This window comes from Arachis ipaensis, chromosome B1, assembly GCF_059453495.1.
Source record: "Arachis ipaensis isolate K30076 ecotype BB chromosome B1, ASM5945349v1, whole genome shotgun sequence".
Lineage (NCBI taxonomy): Eukaryota > Viridiplantae > Streptophyta > Magnoliopsida > Fabales > Fabaceae > Arachis > Arachis ipaensis.
The window spans coordinates 109000001-109018597 of NC_142436.1; the positions used below are offsets into that span (position 1 = coordinate 109000001).

Consider the following 18597-nt stretch of genomic DNA (forward strand, 5'->3'; position numbering starts at 1 on the left):
AACAAGCAGTGGGAGTGGTTGAAAATGTGTTGGTGAAAGTGGGAAACTATTTCCTCCCCACAGATTTTGTCATATTGGAAATGGAAGAGAGTCCCATCCACCCAATCATATTGGGAAGACCGTTCCTAGCTATAGCCAGAGCACTCATAGATGTGGAGCGAAGAGAGCTAATACTGAGGATACATGATGAACAACTCGCATTCAATGTCTTCAAACCCTCACAAGAAGCAGACCAGGAAAACAAGGAACCAAAGGAAAATCACAACAAAGCACTGGTGGAAGAAACAAGCACTGAAGCACAAAATGTACACCTGGGAATCCCCTTGGTTGATAAGCAAAACAGCCAGAAGGTGTCACAGCTAAAGGAAACTCAAGTGGAGCCAAAACCACCAGAATCATATGAGACCAGCAAAAAAATCTCCCTAGGAAAAGAGACCACAAATAGTAGGATAACAGCAAAAGAAACAAAGAAGAAGGCACCAAAGAGATGGAGGAACAAGAAGATCCCTACAGAAGATTTCTCTCCAGGGGATAAAGTGATCTCAGCTTACTTCCCAAATATCCCACCTCATCTCCCCACCATCTCATCTCAGCTACCCAAGGGTTTCACCATCAACAAAGTTCTCTCCCTAGAACATGTAGAGATCCTTGATGAAGCCAATAGATATAGGTTTACTGTAAGAGGAGAAGATCTGAAGCACTACCAGCCACCCTGACAAAAGGCAGAACGTCAAGCTAGTGATGCTAAAGAAGCGCTTCATGGGAGGCAACCCATGTTTTACATGCTTTTAAAGTAGTTAATAAAACAAGGTTCATGAAATTCAAATCAACTTTGACATATCCTTGAATGCAACATATAGTGAAGAACAAGTTTGGTGTTCAAGGCTCACTAAGAGAACATGAATGCAACTCATAGCATGTCACTCTTAGCACCTTGGACAAATCTTCTTACACCATAGTGCCACAAACTAAGTTTGGTGTCACCAATGTTGCATACATGGACATTTAGCTGGTTAGTTGGTTTGCACTCATGAATAGCAATTAGTAACTAGAAACAAAAATTTTAAAAAGTAGTTACTCTTTCTCTTCTTTTTTTTTTAAATTTTGCCGCCACTTTCCACAATTTTATTAATCATATTTCTTTTATTTTGTAGGAGAATTGATGGGACAATTGAAGGAGGATTCGGCCACCACAAAAACAGAGGACTATACACGTATCTTCAAGGGGATTGCATTGGGAATTGTTGCCATGCAACATTGGAAGAAAAACAAGCTTGGAAACTGAACCAACCCCATCATAAAGTTGATGATCCTTGTGCTCATCCATTGCTAAACCCCATCTGTCCATCACACAACCACCCCATCAATCCACACCTTTCATTCACTCATCACTTTTCTATATAAGTGATTCCTAGTCCGTACTCCCATTCACATTCCAATTCCCATTCTTTATACTTCACACCTTCGGAACCTAAATCCCTTCATCTCACCCTATCCAAACCCAACCGAATTCCACCATTTATCCACAACCCCTCAACATTTTCACACATCAACTCTTACTCATGGCATCATCGAGCTCCAAGAGGCAAAAGAGAAAGGAACTGGTTGAGGGTAGCCCTTTTGATGAAGGAAAATTCAAAACTGCATTCCATAAACTTGAATTTGAATGGATAAAGCTCAAAAAGATATTGCCTGAGTTAACATTCCAGTTCAACGAGGATGAATGCCCACAGATTCGAGAGAAGATCGAACAAAGGGGTTGGCAAAGGCTCACGAACCCAGAACCAAAGATAAATGCAAACCTCATCAAAGAATTCTATGCAAATATGGTCAGAGAAGACAAAACTAAGGCCCCCACCTTCAAAAGTTATGTGAGAGGAATAGAGGTGGACTTCAGCCCCAATGCCATAACGAGGGTTCTTCAGCTGAAATTGCCACATTTTGATGAGCCCAGTTATCACGTGAGAATAAGTAATGGCCCCGACAATGATGAACTTGAAGAAATTGTGAATGATATGTGTGTTATAGGATCTGACTGGAAAAGATATTCGGATAGAAGACCTCGGTTCATCAGGAGAGGAGACCTCATCCCGGAAGCCAAGGGATGGTTTGAGCTCGTGAGGAGATCTATCCTCCCAGCTGCAAATAATTCGGAGGTTAACACTTCTCGAGATACTATGATACATTGCTTAATAAAGGGTAGAGGCATCAATGTGCACGAGATTATAGCTGAGGGGATTCAAGAGTCAGCCAAGAAGAATGATCCAGGTGCTAGACTTTGGTACCCCATTACCATCCTTAGATTGTGCACGAAAGCCAAGGTAGTCTTCGAGGACAGCAATCCAAGTTGGGTGAACCCTGGAAGGTCAGTCATGCTACAGCGAATAACTTATGTGGCACCCGCCCAACAACAAAGAAGACCTCAAATAGGGAAAAGAACAGCACCAGAGGGGCCTCACCGAGAAGAATCTCATGAAGAAGAATACCAGCAAGAAGAGTATTATGATCCAACCAACATCAACTTGAATCACATTCACGGAGCCATTGAGGAGCTAGCAAGGAGTTACATGGAGGGACAAGAACAACAACTGAACATTCAAGCCCAAAGGATGGATCGTCAAGAAGAACTGCTTTCTAATTGGATGAATCAACAAGGGGAGTGGCAGAAACAACAAATGAAACACTACTCCCAGCTCACTCAAGCCATCAATCAAGTGACTGAAAGGCAAGAGCGTCAAGACAAACGCCTTCAAGAACTCAACCAACGACAGCTAGCTCAGACGAAGGCATTCAATGAGTTCAGCGTACTGAATGAAGGACGGCAACTACATAGGGAGGAGTTCTACATAAACACTCAAGCCAAGTTGAACTATATGTCTGGTCATATGCATAATCTGCACTCTGCAATCCCTAGGTATGATGAAGTCCAAAAAGAGCTAACAGAACAAGAAGAAAGGAAGGTGAAATAGCAGAAGGAAACATTGAAAAAGAAGATGGAAGATGCTGGCTTCTGGAAAAAGTTGATTGGAAAAGGAAAGGGAAGTGGGAGTTCAAGCACTCAATAAAAACACAAAGAGGACAAACAAGAGGGAGAGCATGAGCGATCCCATGAGTAAAAGGTGGTGGAGTTCCCTCATTATCCCATTTTTTTCAAGTTTTAAATAAGGAAAATTATGTATGAGATAGAACATGCTTCCATAGTAGCTTAGGAATTTTCAATTCTGTCTTTAGTATTTTCATTGCTTTTTCATATGTGTGTTGGTTCAAGTTACCTATCTTCATCTGCATCTTGCTTATTGTATGTTTGTCCTTTTAAGCTAAATAAAAAGAGATGTTATGAAAGACCAGAGTGGAGTTCAATTTGTGGAGTAAGTCCTTAAATTTGTGGTGTAGTAATCACTTAGCTAAGTTAGTTCACCAACAAGGTGGGAAGGCAACTATCTGTCCTGAATCATATGCTTGAAACACACCCCATGAGACTAGCTAAATAATAAGATCCCAGTGAGAAAAAGGAAAAGAACACTAAGAGTTGAAAAAGAAAGAAAGGTAATAAAGAATAAGGTTAGGCACCAAGGGCTTGAACCTTGAGGGATGTGTCTGTGGTGCTCTTGTACCAAGGATCTGCTTGGATGAATAAGTTCTTAGGAGTGCTTCATCACTTGGTAACTTGGGTTAACTAACCCGGGATTATCAACTGAAAATCCACTATCAAGAGCAACCTTGCTACAGAACATTTAGTAACCCAAAGAGGTGCTGGACACCAAGACCTCAAGGAAAGAAAATAACAAACCATGTGCCTGTGGTGTGCATGTATGGGGGAGAGAGACTTGAGGGAGTAAGTTGAAAGAGCGGAAGATTGATGGTTTAGAAGTTATGGTAAATACTCGTTGCAAGTATAGTTACTAAACCAAGCAATCAACCTTTCTTACAAACGTTTTGGTTGTCACAAGTAACAAACCCCTTTAAAATTGATAACCGAGTATTTAAACCTCGGGTCGTCTTCTCAAGGAACTGCAGGGAAGTATGTTCTTATTATTGGTTATGGAGATTGTAAATTGGGGTTTCAAGAATAAGGAATAAGTAACTTAATGGCGGGTAAATTAAATGGCAATTAAAATAAATAAATAGCTGCAAGGCAAACTTTTGGCAAGGTATGAGAAATTGGAAGTCCAGACTTAGTTATTCTTATCAATAACAATGAAAGTTGAATCTTAATTCCACTTATTCAACCTTTACTAAAGTAAAGGAAAGTCAAGGGACTAATTAGTTTGATCTTCGAATCCTATTTATTTCCTGAGAAAAGGTTGGGATTATTGAAGCTCATTTCAATTAGCAAAGATAACAGTTATCAATTATGTTGAGATAAGATAACTCCTGAGTTACTACTTTCTTAACCAAGACCAAAAGAGGAAAAAGTAAATATGCTGGAATAAAAATGCCTTCAGATGTAAAGCAACAATAACATAAATTAAAGAAAGCAATCATGAATTGAAATACGTCAAATAACATTAATAAGGGAAATTATAATCTAACATGAAGGGTTCATAAACTAGATTGGAAGAATAAATAAAAATAAAGAACCTGGGATTAAGAGTCACTCCTAAAACTAAGAGAAGTCCTAAATCCTAAGAGAGAGAGGAGAGAACCTCTCTCAAAACTAGATCTAAATCATGGAAAGTAACTAAATTGGCGAGCTCCTCCTGAATGGATGCGTTCCCACACTTTATAACCTCTGGTCTATGCCTTCTGGACTTGGATTGGGCCAAAAAGGGCTTCAGAAATTGCTGGAAGCGTTTTCTGCAATTGCTGGTGCGTGGCCTCTGTCACGCGTCCGCGTGGGTCACGCAGTCGCGTCATTCGGAGCTTTTCTTGTCACGCGGTCGCGTCAGTCATGCGACCGCGTCATATTCGTTCTGCTTAAGGCGCGGTCGCGTCAGTCATGCAGCCGCGTCGCTGTTGATTCGCGCTTGGCACGCGATCGCGTCGTCCATGCGATCGCGTGGATGCCAGTTTCTTCAGAACTCCGTTTTACACTTTCCTTCCATTTTTATATGTTTCCTTTCCATCCTTTAAGTCATTCCTGCCTTAGAAGATCTGAAACTACTCAACACACTAATCACGGCATCGAATGGAAATAAAGGTAATTAAAATAATTAATTTAAAAGCATAGGAAACATGTTTTTCACATACATCACATAATAAGGAAGGGAAAGTAAAACCATGCAATTAACATGAATAAGTGGGTGAAGGATTGAATAAATCACTCAAACTAAGCACAAAATATATCATAAAATATGGGTTTATCAACCTCCCCACACTTAAACAATAGCTTGTCCTCATGCTAAATCCAAGGTAATAAGTAAGGTTAAAGTGATGGAATGTCATGCAATGCAACCTAATCTAAATGCAACTACCTAAATGCATCATGCAATTCTAATTTATTCACTCATATATAAAGCTTACAGGTAGTTAAATTAATTCACATTCTCAAGGAGTCATATATGTATATATAGCCAAGCCTTAGATAATCAATAAGCACTTTTACAATTGAGATGGGAGAAAAAGCATTTTATGAACTTGCAAGACAATTAGATAATTCAAACAGGGATAAATGTTAATGAGCTATTGAACCCTCACTGGATTTGTGTTTACTCTCTAGTCACTCAGTGTTTATTAGGTTAATCACTCTATTCCTCTTTTTTATTCTTCCTTTCTATAACTTTGTTCTTCATCTAACCAATCAACAATTATAGAATACAGTCATACCAAAAATCATGAGGTCTTTAATTAAGGTTATAATGGGGCCAATGGTAAAGGTAAGGATATATGTATAAGGCTAAGTGAGCTAATAAGTGAATCCTTAATTAGACTAAGATCTCACCTAACATACATACTTAGTAAAACAAAACTTCTTTACCTATTTTCCCATATTTTCCCACTTGATGTTACATGCTCATGTTTCAATTTTTATTTTTATCCCATGTGCATTGCTTTTATTTTGCATTTGGGGAATTCTTTTGTATCCCCTTTATTAAATACTGAAAAATAACTTTTTTTAAATGCACATGGTAATTTGATCACTTTGATTTCTCATGAGCATGCTTCCCAAAATTTCTTAATTTGAGTTATTTTATTCCTTTCAACTTTTCTACCTTTTGTTTTTATCATCCATGTACCCAATAGGTTTCCCACATTTTAAACTATTCATAATTTTCTATCTTAAGCTAACCAAGGATTCAACTTGAGATTTTATTTTGTTTTTCTGCTTAAGGCTAGTAGTGTGGCTAATAGAATAAAAGGGGATTTAAAGGCTCAAGGGGGCTAACAAGGGTGATGTAAAAGGTAGGCTATTTTGGGATAAGTGAGCTAAAATCAAATAATGGCCTCAATCACTCTCTTGGTATATATCTACATTCTATATTCTATATTCTATATTCTATAATCGGACATATAGATTAAAACAAAGTAAAGAATACCAGAATATAAAAGAAGGGCGGAACACACAGGAATAAAAAATTATGGTTTGAATGTAACCATACAATTAAGCTCAAAACTCACAGGCTATATGTTCTCTAGCTTAAAAATCATTTATCACTTATGTATGTCATGCAGGTTTAGTTAAAAATTCTCATTATTCTCAATGTGAAACTTATATTGAATGGCTTTAAAGTTCTAGTGTTTCTCCTTGATGAAGTGTTGTTAACTAACATGTAATGCTATATATACAAGGTATGGGTTGTTTTGATTCTGTTAAAGTCTCTAGTTTACTTCCCTTTTTATATTTTCCAATTTAAACTAAGCTATCTTATGCTAAAAAGGGTAAATTATACTAATTAATCCACAATTTCTATAACTAATAAGTTAGAATTGCAACTGAACTAAGTGGCTAAAATATGAACTAAAAATGCAAAATGCAGAAATAGAGTAAAAATACATGAAAGTAGCAATGTATAAGAACTCAGAAAATAAAAATAAAAATAAAGAAAAAAATACAGAAAAATATCCAAAATAAAAGAAAAAAAGAGTCTGTAGTGGTTCACCAAAATAATATGCCAGAGATGGCGACCTCCCTACACTTAAAATGTAGCATCGTTCCCGATGCTCACTCAAGTCGGGTATGAAGGGGTGTCATCACTTGAAGGGATGGTAGCTGGGGTCTCTGTGGTGGCTGGCTGAATGTCCGGCTACTGGAGAGGAGGGGCTGTCTGAATGGGGATTTCAGGATCTGCAGCCTGGATCTGCTGGGGTGCTGCCTGCTGGGTGTCTGCCTGCGCTGCCTCTCCCTGGGGATGGGTCTCTGCCTCGGGCGCATCCGCCTCCTCCTCAGATGCCTCGGATGGTGTGTCAGGCTCGGAGGGGATGTCGCCAGATCGTATCATCAGCTTCAGGTGCTCATAGCGTCGCTTGTTGCGACGCTCCATCTGGTCAAGTCATCGAAACAAGCGGTGCACCAGATGATAGACAGGCTCTGTGGCAGGTGGAGGTGCAATGGTGGTGGCAGGGGTAGGTGGTGCAACAGTGGAGGAAGAGGGACCGGCAGATGGTGTAGCTGTATCATCAGCAGTGGCAGTCAGGAATGGAGGTCTGTAGTGCAAGGCCAGGAAGTTCCTGCTGTGCGGGATAATCTTCTTGCATTCCGCAGCAGGTGGCCTCTCATCAGCATCCTCCCATGGCACGTCAGCTTGACGGCCCAGCTGTGTAACCAGATAGGAAAAGGGAAGAGTGCCTCGGACGTGGACCCTGGCCATATAGTACCAGATAAAGCGTGGCAGGTACAGGTCCTTGCCCTCCATCACACACCAAAGGAGGGTAATCATAGCGGCTGGTATCTCAGTCTCGTGAGTACTCGGCATAATGTAGTTGCTGAATATCTGATGCCATAGCCGAGCCTCATCATTCAGGTAAATCCGCTTGATCCCTTTCGGCATGGTGGTGTTCTGACCCATGATCCAAGGAACTGTCGGGTCAAGGGCGATCCTCGCCTTTACTGCGTCCCAGTCAAATCGCATATAGCGCATATCCTCATCAGCTTTCTGATAGCCATCTGTCTGATCAGTCTTAGGCAGAAGTTTCAGAACCTCTTCTATTGCCTCTTCAGTAACCAGAATCTGCTTCCCTCTGAGGTTCACTGCATCTAGGGAAGTTTTGAAGTAGTTGCAGTAGAATTCCCTAACCCAAGATGCACTAACCTCAGTCAGAGGTCTCTCCAGAAAGAACCAGCCTCTTTGTTTGATCTGATCAGAGGTGTATTGCTGGAGTTCTTCTGGGATCTTCAAAGTCCGCTCCAGGTATAGGTTCCTGGAGTTTGCAAACACCGGATAATTCAGCTCACAGTATCGGTTTGCAAACTTTACTGGGTCATTGGCGGGAAGTAGCTGGTCGGCCTTCTCCTGTGGGGTAAAGGCTTTCTCCCGCAAGGAGGCATCATGCATGAGGTCGATGATAGACATGGAGGCTTCTCCTCGTTTCCTTTTGCCAGTAGTGGCCTTGCCTTTTCCCTTTCTCTAGGAATCTGACATCCTGAAAAATAGAAAACCAGGATATAATAAAAATAGGAAAGTAAAATAGGCAAATAATCAAAGAAAACACAAAGTGGCAAAGGAGCAATAGGATAATGAATATGAGTTAAGTAAAATGTGCATTTAGGATTGTATAGGAGTGAAAAGTCTGAAAAGAAGAAATCACAATCCAAAATGTAATTGAATGCAAGTTAAATAGAAAAATTAACATCATGCCTTGGTTAGAATGTTAAAAGAAAGTGAAAGAAAAGCAAAAAAAAGAAGTTTTGAAAAGGTTAGGTTGGTTAGATTTAAAATTAGTGAGTTAGTGAAAAATGGGTTAAAGTAAGAGGCATAATGAAAATAGTCCAAGTAACAAGTAATCACAGGTAGAAGCTATAGGTAACTCATATTCAAACAAGTAAAACAGTTTGATGATGATTCAAATAGAGATAAAGAAAGCAAAAATAGGAATCAAACATCAAAATTGCAGTTTAGGAACCAGGAAATCAAAGAGGATAAGAATGCATGCCCTGGCATTCATGAATGGTTTGGTTAAAGCAGAGGAAAATAGAGTTCAAGATTCCAAAATCAAAACATGAATGAAAGTAAAAAATATTTATAAAAATTTGGGCAGCATTCCGGCTAAAATTGGATTCTCCCGGAAAATAAACAGCAATCAAACAGTTCATATGAATTAAAAAAATCAAGCTGCAGTTATATATAATGAATGTAAACATGAAAATTCAGTGTAAAGAGCAGCAATATACAAGAAATACAGCATATGAACAAGATTACAGCAGCAGCAGATTTGCAAATTTGATAAAACAGAAACAAGAATAGTGCAAGTAAACAGACCTAAATCCACTAACCACATCCTAGGCTACCTAACAACCTAAAATCCACTACAACATGCATATCTAACTAGCCTAGACAGGAACATAAACGGGAAAATAAGAATAACTACGAATGGATAAAAGGGATTGCGTGTTACGGAATCTGGAAGGCCGAATAATGAGAATAGGCAGAAAGGTGGCTAGTGGTGGTGATGATGGCGGCGTCCGGTGTTGGGCACGGTGGCTGGCGGTAGTGAGCACGGCGGCGCGGCTGTTCGGGGCAGTGGGAAGAGAGGGTAATGGGGGTAGGGGAAGGGAGGGGTGGAAAGGGGTGGTGTTGCTGGTAGAAGGGGGGTTGCGGTTGGGATGGTTGGCGGCGGTGGGTGGTGGCGCGGACGGGAGCAGTGGCGGAGGAGGAGAAAGAAAGAAGAAAGAGGAAGAAAGAAGGGGGAAGGGGGGAGGAGGTGGGTGGCGGCAGCGCCTGGGTGGTCGGCGGCGTCTGGGTGGTGGCGCGGAGGTGGCTGGGTGGTGGTTGTGGTTTGGAGGAGGAGAGAAGGAGGGGGGTGTGGTTTAGGGGGGGCGCAAGAATAGGGTTTCGCGTGACCTAGGGGGTTATAATTTGAATCCACGTGGCCGCGTGGGGCACGCGGTCGCGTGGCTGGAGCGAAAAAGGTGGTTGACGCGATCGCGTGGATCGCGCGATCGCATGGAAGGGATAAAAAGGGTAGGACGCGATCGCCTGGGGCATGCGATCGCGTCGCTTGAATTTGTGCTAAACGCACGAATCCAGCGTCATTCCAGCCTAACTCTCTGTCTCCTTTTGGGATTTGTGCAATCCATGCGACGCGATTGCGTCGCTCACGCGGTCGCGTGGGATTGATTGTGTGTAAGTGACGCGATCGCATGGGGCATGCGATCGCGTGGGCCATTTTGTGCTAGACGCACAATGGCCGCACGATTCCAGCCTAACTTTCTGGACGTTGGATCTTTACGCCGATCTCCAGGTCATGCGGCCACGTGGATGACGCGGTTGCGTGGGAAGTGTAGTTCGCTATTTGACGCGATCGCATGGGGCATGCAGTCGCATCGCGCACCTTTTTTTTTTTTAGAATGCAGAATGCAGTATGCAGAATGCAATGCTTAATGTGAATGCTATGCATGATTCCAGGTTCAATAAAATAAAATAAAATTCAAAAATAAACAAAACTAAATAAAATTAAAATTGCAAAAGGAACGATCATACCATGGTGGGTTGTCTCCCACCTAGCACTTTTAGTTAAAGTCCTTAAGTTGGACATTGGAGGAGCTTCCTGTTATGGCGGCTTATGCTTAAATTCATCCAAAAATCTCTACCAATGCTTGGAATGCCAATAGCCTCCGCGGTCCCAAACTAGGCATGTAAAGCTTCTGAACAGCTTCAAACAGAGTCTCAGGCTCCCGGGGTGACGAATGTCAGAATAGAATCCATGATCCCAAGCCTTGTTTTTAAATTTGCCTCTGTCTTGATCTATATTTTCCATCCGGGCGGTTTAGAAAGTAGATTCTCACCATAGTGATACCAATCCGTTCAATTGAGCATGATACCAATCCGTGCACTTCGAGTTGAAGTGTGGGACCTTATTGAACCTTGTACACCAGCTCTAAGCACGAGCCATTTCCCTCTTACTCTTAAAGCCGCAGAGAGCTCTAAGCTGGCCATCTGTTTCAAGCAAACCGTATTCAAGTGAAAAAGTAAAGTTAAAAGTTAAGGATTGTACCCACTTGAAGCTTGTATTGGGTGGTAATGGCCTTGGGGAAGGTGTTTCTGGTGGTTCTGTAAGTTCTGCTCCCTGGTAATATTCTGTGAATTCCTCCACTTCTTTGCAAGGGTCTTCAAACGCTTCATCACCCTGATCAAAGTCTTCTATGTCTTCCTCATCACTCGAGTCATAGATTGGAGGTTGAGAGAAATCTACCTCCGCATCATCTTCGTATTCACTCAGGGAAGATACTTCGATCTCAGAGAATTCACTTGCGGATGCAAGTTCATCACTAAGAAAACTTGATTTGTGACTATCATCATCAAGAGAATTTGCTTCTTGGATTATTCCGTCTGATTCTTCATAAACGATTTGCCTTGAGGATTGTGCGCTATCCTCCTTAGCATTAACTGTAATGTCCTTGACAGATTTCTCTTCAGCTCTGGATTCCCATGGAGGTTCAGCGTCTCCTAGATCTTCAACCAACTCTTCTTCTTGTACAATGACAGCTTCTTCTACTTATTCTAGTACGAATTCATGCTCTGTCTTGTCCACTGCAATTTCTAATATTTCCTTCATGCTACACTCTTCATTAGATTGTCCACATGGGGCTGTGGTTGGTCCTTGAATGTTTGCGCGTCTAGAAGCTAATTGAATTACTGCTTGCTCCAGTTGTCGAATGGTTGTTTGAAGTTTATTTACTGTTGCCTTGAGGCGAACCTCTGATTCTCTGGGTGATGGATTTGGACATGTTACATAGGAAAGTGGTGGTGCTTGGGAGTGATTGGATTGGAATTGGGGTAAATAGGGATCATGTGGTGGCGAATGGTGAAGAGAAGCTTGTGAGTGTGGTGGTTCGAGGTTATGTTGAGAGGATGGTCCATAGGCACGGGGTGGGACTTGTTGGTAGTTACAAGGTTGTCCACCATATCTATCAGCTGGGTATGCATTGTAGAATGGTCATTGTCCATGATATCTTGGAGGGTGTTGGTGCCTAAAGGGTTGATTAGATCCTCTTGGCTCCATCCATCCTTGATTGGTCTGACCTTGATGCATATTCCTGCTGTAACTTCTATTTCCTTCAACAAAGTTAGAACCAAACTCAAAGCGAGAGGGGTGAGAGTTCATAGTAGCAAATAAAATTAAAAAGGAAAAATAGAAATAAATAAACAAGTAAAAGAAAAATATGTACAATAACCAATAATAAGGCACACATTAGCAGTTCCCCGGCAACGGCACTATTTTGAAAGAGCGGAAGATTGATGGTTTAGAAGTTATGGTAAATACTTGTTGCAAGTATAGTTACTAAACCAAGCAATCAACCTTTCTTACAAACGTTTTGGTTGTCACAAGTAACAAACCCCTTTAAAATTGATAACCGAGTATTTAAACCTCGGGTCGTCTTCTCAAGGAACTGCAGGGAAGTATGTTCTTATTATTGGTTATGGAGATTGTAAATTGGGGTTTCAAGAATAAGGAATAAGTAACTTAATGGCGGGTAAATTAAATGGCAATTAAAATAAATAAATAGCTGCAAGGCAAACTTTTGGCAAGATATGAGAAATTGGAAGTCCAGACTTAGTTATTCTTATCAATAACAATGAAAGTTGAATCTTAATTCCACTTAGTCAACCTTTACTAAAGTAAAGGAAAGTCAAGGGACTAATTAGTTTGATCTTCGAACCCTATTTATTTCCTGAGAAAATGTTGGGATTATTGAAGCTCATTTCAATTAGCAAAGATAACAGTTATCAATTATGTTGAGATAAGATAACTCCTGAGTTACTGCTTTCTTAACCAAGACCAAAAGAGGAAAAAGTAAATTTGCTGGAATAAAAATGCCTTCAGATGTAAAGCAATAATAACATAAATTAAAGAAAGCAATCACGAATTGAAATACCTCAAGTAACATTAATAAGGGAAATTATAATCTAACATGAAGGGTTCATAAACTAGATTGGAAGAATAAATAAAAATAAAGAACCTGGGATTGAGAGTCACTCCTAAAACTAAGAGAAGTCCTAAATCCTAAGAGAGAGAGGAGAGAACCTCTCTCAAAACTAGATCTAAATCATGGAAAGTAACTAAATTGGCAAGCTCCTCCTGAATGGATGCGTTCCCACACTTTATAACCTCTGGTCTATGCCTTCTGGACTTGGATTGGGCCAAAAAGGGCTTCAGAAATTGCTGGAAGCGTTTTCTGCAATTTCTGGTGCGTGGCCTCTATCACGCGTCCGCGTGGGTCACGCGGTCGTGTCATTCGGAGCTTTTCTTGTCACGCGGTCGTGTCAGTCATGCGACCGCGTCATATTCATTCTGCTTAAGGCATGGGGTTGCATCAGTCATGTGGCCGCGTCGCTGTTGGTTCGTGCTTGGCACGCGATCGCGTTGTCCATGCGATCGCGTGGAAGCCAGTTTCTTCAGAACTCCGTTTTGCACTTTCCTTCCATTTTTATATGTTTTCTTTCCATCCTTTAAGTCATTCCTGCCTTAGAAGATATGAAACTACTCAACACACTAATCACGGCATCGAATGGAAATAAAAGGTAATTAAAATAATTAATTTAAAAGCATAGTGATGAGCGGATAATTTATACGCTTTTTGGCATTGTTTTTAGTATGTTTTTAGTAGGATCTAGTTATTTTTAGGGATGTTTTCATTAGTTTTTATGTTAAATTCACATTTCTGGACTTTACTATGAGTTTGTGTATTTTTCTGTGATTTCAGGTATTTTCTGGCTGAAATTGAGGGACTTGAGCAAAAATCAGATTCAGAGGTTGAAGAAGGACTGCTGATGCTGTTGGATTCTGACCTCCCTGCACTCAAAGTGGATTTTCTGGAGCTACAGAACTCAAACTGGCGCGCTTCCAATTGCGTTGGAAAGTAGACATCCAGGGCTTTCCAGCAATATATAATAGTTCATACTTTGGCCAAGTTTAGACGACGCAAACTGGTATTCAACGCCAGCTTTCTGCCCAATTCTAGCGTCCAGCGCCAGAAAAGGATCCAAAACCAGAGTTGAACGCCCAAACTGGCACAAAAGCTGGCGTTCAACTCCAAGAAGGACCTCTACATGTGCAACACTCAAAGCTCAGCCCAAGCACACACCAAGTGGGCCCCGAAAGTGGATTTATGCATCAATTACTTACTTCTGTAAACCCTAGTAGCTAGTTTATTATAAATAGGACATTTCACTATTGTATTTGACATCCTGAGTTTTATCTTCGGATCATAGAGTCTTGGTTACTCCGGTTCCCCTCTGGGGCCGAGACCAATGAACTCCATTATCACTTATGTATTTTCACGGTAGAGTTTCTACACTCCATAGATTAAGGTGTGGAGCTCTGCTGTTCCTCAAAGATTAATGCAAAGTACTACTATTTTCTATTCAATTCATCTTATTTCGCTTCTAAGATATTCATTCGCACCTCAACCTGAATGTGATGAACGTGACAATCATCATCATTCCCTATGAACGCGTGCCTGACAACCACTTCAGTTCTACATTAGATTGAATGAGTATCTCTTAGATCTCTTAATCGGAATCTTCGTGGTGTAAGAGAGAATCCGGAAGGTCTAAACCTTGTCCGTGGTATTCCGAGTAGGATTCAATGATTGAATGACTGTGACGAGCTCCAAACTCGCGATTGCTGGGTGTAGTGACAGACGCAAAAGGATAGTAAATCCTATTCCAGCATGATCAAGAACCGACAGATGAATAGCCGTGCCGTGACAGGGTGCGTTGACCATTTTCACTGAGAGGATAAGATGAAGCCATTGACAAGGGTGATGCCTCCAGACGATTAGCCGTGCCGTGACAGGGCATTTGGATCATTTTCCCGAGAGAAGACCGAAAGTAGCCATTGACAGTGGTGATGTATCACATAAAGCCAGCCATGGAAAGGAGTAAGACTGATTGGATGAAGATAGCAGGAAAGTAGAGGTTCAGAGGAACGAAAGCATCTCTATTCGCTTATCTGAAATTCTCACCAATGATTTACATAAGTGTTTTTATCCTTTATTTTATGTTTATCTAATTATTATTCGAAAACCCCATTACTATTTTATATCTGCCTGACTGAGATTTGCAAGGTGACCATAGCTTGCTTCATACCAACAATCTCCGTGGGATTCGACCCTTACTCACGTAAGGTATTACTTGGACGACCCAGTGCACTTGCTGGTTAGTTGTGCGAAGTTGTGAACCATGGTATTGGCATCATGTTTTTGGCGCCATTACCAGGGAAAGAAAGAGCGATAAATTTTACATAATTAAAGTATAATCACAATTTCTGCGCACCAAGTTTTTGGCGCCGTTGCCGGGGATTGTTCGAGTTTGGACAACTGACGGTTCATCTTGTTGCTCAGATTAGGTAATTTTCTTTTTGTTTTGTTTTCAAAAATTTTTCAAAAATCTTTCAAAAATTTTTTTCTTGTGTTTTCGAAAAAAAAAATGTTTTCAAAAATATATTTTTCTTCAAAATTTTTAAGAATGAATTCTAGTGTTTCACGAAGCATGCGAAGCCTGGCTGGCTGTAAAGCCATGTCTAAATTCATTTGGACTGAGGTTTGCAATTTGTTATCAAGAGCAAGCTAGTTGTTGTTAATCCACCTGCTGCTGTTCCTGATTTACACGCTAAAGCTTGGCTGGCCATTGGCCATGTCTAGTGTTTTGCACCGGAGCTTTCATTGAACGCTTGGCTGGCTAGTGAGCCATGTCTGTTTCCTGGACTGAAGCTTTAGACTAACATGGCAAGATTCTTGGAATTCATATTAAAAATTTTGGAATCCTTATTTTTCTTTTTTTTTAAAATAATTTTCGAAAAACATCCAAAAAAAATCATAAAATCATAAAAATCAAAAATATTTTGTGTTTCTTGTTTGAGTCTTGAGTCATATTATAAGTTTGGTGTCAATTGCATGTGCATCTTGCATTTTTCGAAAATTCATGCATTCATGGTGTTCTTCATGATCTTCAAGTTGTTCTTGGTAAGTCTTCTTGTTTGATCTTTGTATTTGCATGTTTTGTGTCTTTTCTTGTTTTTCATATGCATTCTTGAATTCTTAGTGCCTAAGCATTAAAGAATTCTAAGTTTGGTGTCTTGCATGTTTTCTTTGCATTAAAATTTTTTCAAAAACATGTTCTTGGTGTTCATCTTGACATTCAAAGTGTTCTTGGTGTTCATCTTGACATTCATAGCATTCTTGCATGCATTCATTGTTTTGATCTAAAAATTTCATGCATTGCATCATTTTACTTGTTTTTCTCTCTCATCATAAAAATTCAAAAATCAAAAAAATATCTTTCCCTTTTTCTCTCTCAAAAATTCAAAAATTAGATTTGACTTTTTCAAAAATTTTTAAAATCTAGTTGTTTTTATGAGTCAAATCAAATTTTTAATTTAAAAATCTTATCTTTTTCAAAATCTTTTTCAAAAATCAAATCTTTTTCAATTTTCTTAGTTATTTTCGAAAATTCTAAAAACATTTTTTAAAAATATTTTTCTTATTTTTATATCAAATTTTCGAAAATAACATCACCAATTAATGTTTTGATTCAAAAATTTAAAGTTTGTTACTTACTTGTTAAGAAAGATTCAAACTTTAAGTTCTAGAATCATATCTTGTGATTTCTTGTGAATCAAGTCATTAATTGTGATTTTAAAAATCAAATCTTTTTCAAAACTAATTTCTATCATATCTTTTCAAAAATATCTTCTTATCTCACCTTTTTCAAAAATTTGACTTCAAAATATCTTTTCTAACTTCCTAACTTCTTATCTTTTCAAAATTTGTTTCAACTAACTAACTAACTTTTTGTTTGTTTCTTATCTTTTTCAAAACTACCTAACTAACTCTCTCTCTCTCTCTAATTTTCGAAAATATCTTCCCTCTTTTTCAAAAATTCTTTTTAATTAACTAATTATTTTAATTTTTAAATCTTAATTTTCGAAAATTACTAACATTTTTCAAAAACAATTTTCAAAAATCACTAACTCTTTTTCAAAAATTATTTTCGAAAATTCCTTCTCTCTCATATCCTTCTATTTATTTATTCATCTACTAACATCTCTTTCTCACATCACCAAAAATGCGAACCCTCTCTCTCTCTGAGTTCAGATTTTCTTCTTCTTTTCTTCTACTAACACAAGGACCTCTATACTGCGGTATAAAGGATCCATATTATTATTATTATTTTTTCTGTGCCCTCTTCTTTGTCATATGAGCAGGAGCAAGGACAAGAACATTCTTGTTGAAGCAAATCCAGAACCTAAAAGGACTCTGAAGAGAAAATTAAGAGAAGCTAAATTACAACAACCCAGAGATAATCTTTCAGAAATTTTCGAACAGGAAGAGGAGATGGCAGCCGAAAATAATAATAATGCAAGGAGAATGCTTGGTGACTTTACTGCACCTAATTCCAATTTACATGGAAGAAGCATCTCCATTCCTGCCATTGGAGTAAACAACTTTGAGTTGAAACCTCAGCTAGTTTCTCTGATGCAGCAGAACTGCAAGTTTCATGGACTTCCATCTGAAGATCCTTTTCAGTTCTTAACTGAATTCTTGCAGATCTGTGATACTGTTAAGACTAATGGAGTAAATCCTGAAGTCTACAGGCTCATGCTTTTCCCATTTGCTGTAAGAGACAGAGCTAGAATATGGTTGGACTCTCAAACTAAAGATAGCCTAAACTCTTGGGATAAGCTGGTCACGGCTTTCTTAGCCAAGTTCTTTCCTCCTCAAAACCTGAGCAAGCTTAGAGTGGATGTTCAAACCTTCAAACAAAAAGATGGTGAATCCCTCTATGAAGCTTGGGAAAGATACAAGCAGCTGACCAAAAAGTGTCCTTCTGACATGCTTTTAGAATGGACCATCCTGGATATATTCCATGATGGTTTATCTGAGCTATCAAAGATGTCATTGGATACTTCTCCAGGTGGATCCATTCACCTAAAGAAAATGCCTGCAGAAGCTCAAGAACTCATTGACATGGTTGCTAATAACCAGTTCATGTACACTTCTGAGATGAATCCTGTGAGTAATGGGACGCCTATGAAGAAGGGAGTTCTTGAAGTTGATACTCTGAATGCCATATTGGCTCAGAACAAAATATTGACTCAGCAAGTCAGTATGATTTCTCAGAGTCTTAATGAAATGCAAGCTGCATCCAACAGTACTCAAGAGGCTTCTTATGCAGAAGAAGCTTATGATCCTGAAAACCCTGCAATAGCAGAGGTGAATTACTTAGGTGAACCTTATGGAAACACCTATAATCCATCATGGAGAAATCATCCAAATTTCTCATGGAAGGATCAAAAGCCTCAACAAGGCTTTAATAATGGTGGAAGAAATAGGTTTAGCAATAGCAAGCCTTTTCCATCATCCACTCAGCAACAGACAGAGAATTCTGAGCAGAATCCATCTAGCTTAGCAAACTTAGTCTCTGATCTATCTAAGGCCACTGTAAGTTTCATGAATGAAACAAGGTCTTCCATTAGAAATTCGGAAGCACAAGTGGG

General features: G+C 39.6%; 1 non-coding gene across 1 annotated transcript; it reads right to left on the reverse strand.

The window, feature by feature from the left end:
• Positions 1 to 17830: 17830 nt before the first annotated feature.
• On the reverse strand, positions 17831 to 17938 carry LOC148577867 (small nucleolar RNA R71). Its single transcript, XR_015903405.1, has one exon. It is a non-coding gene; the product is annotated as a small nucleolar RNA R71 (small nucleolar RNA).
• Between the last annotated feature and the right edge of the window lie 659 nt (positions 17939 to 18597).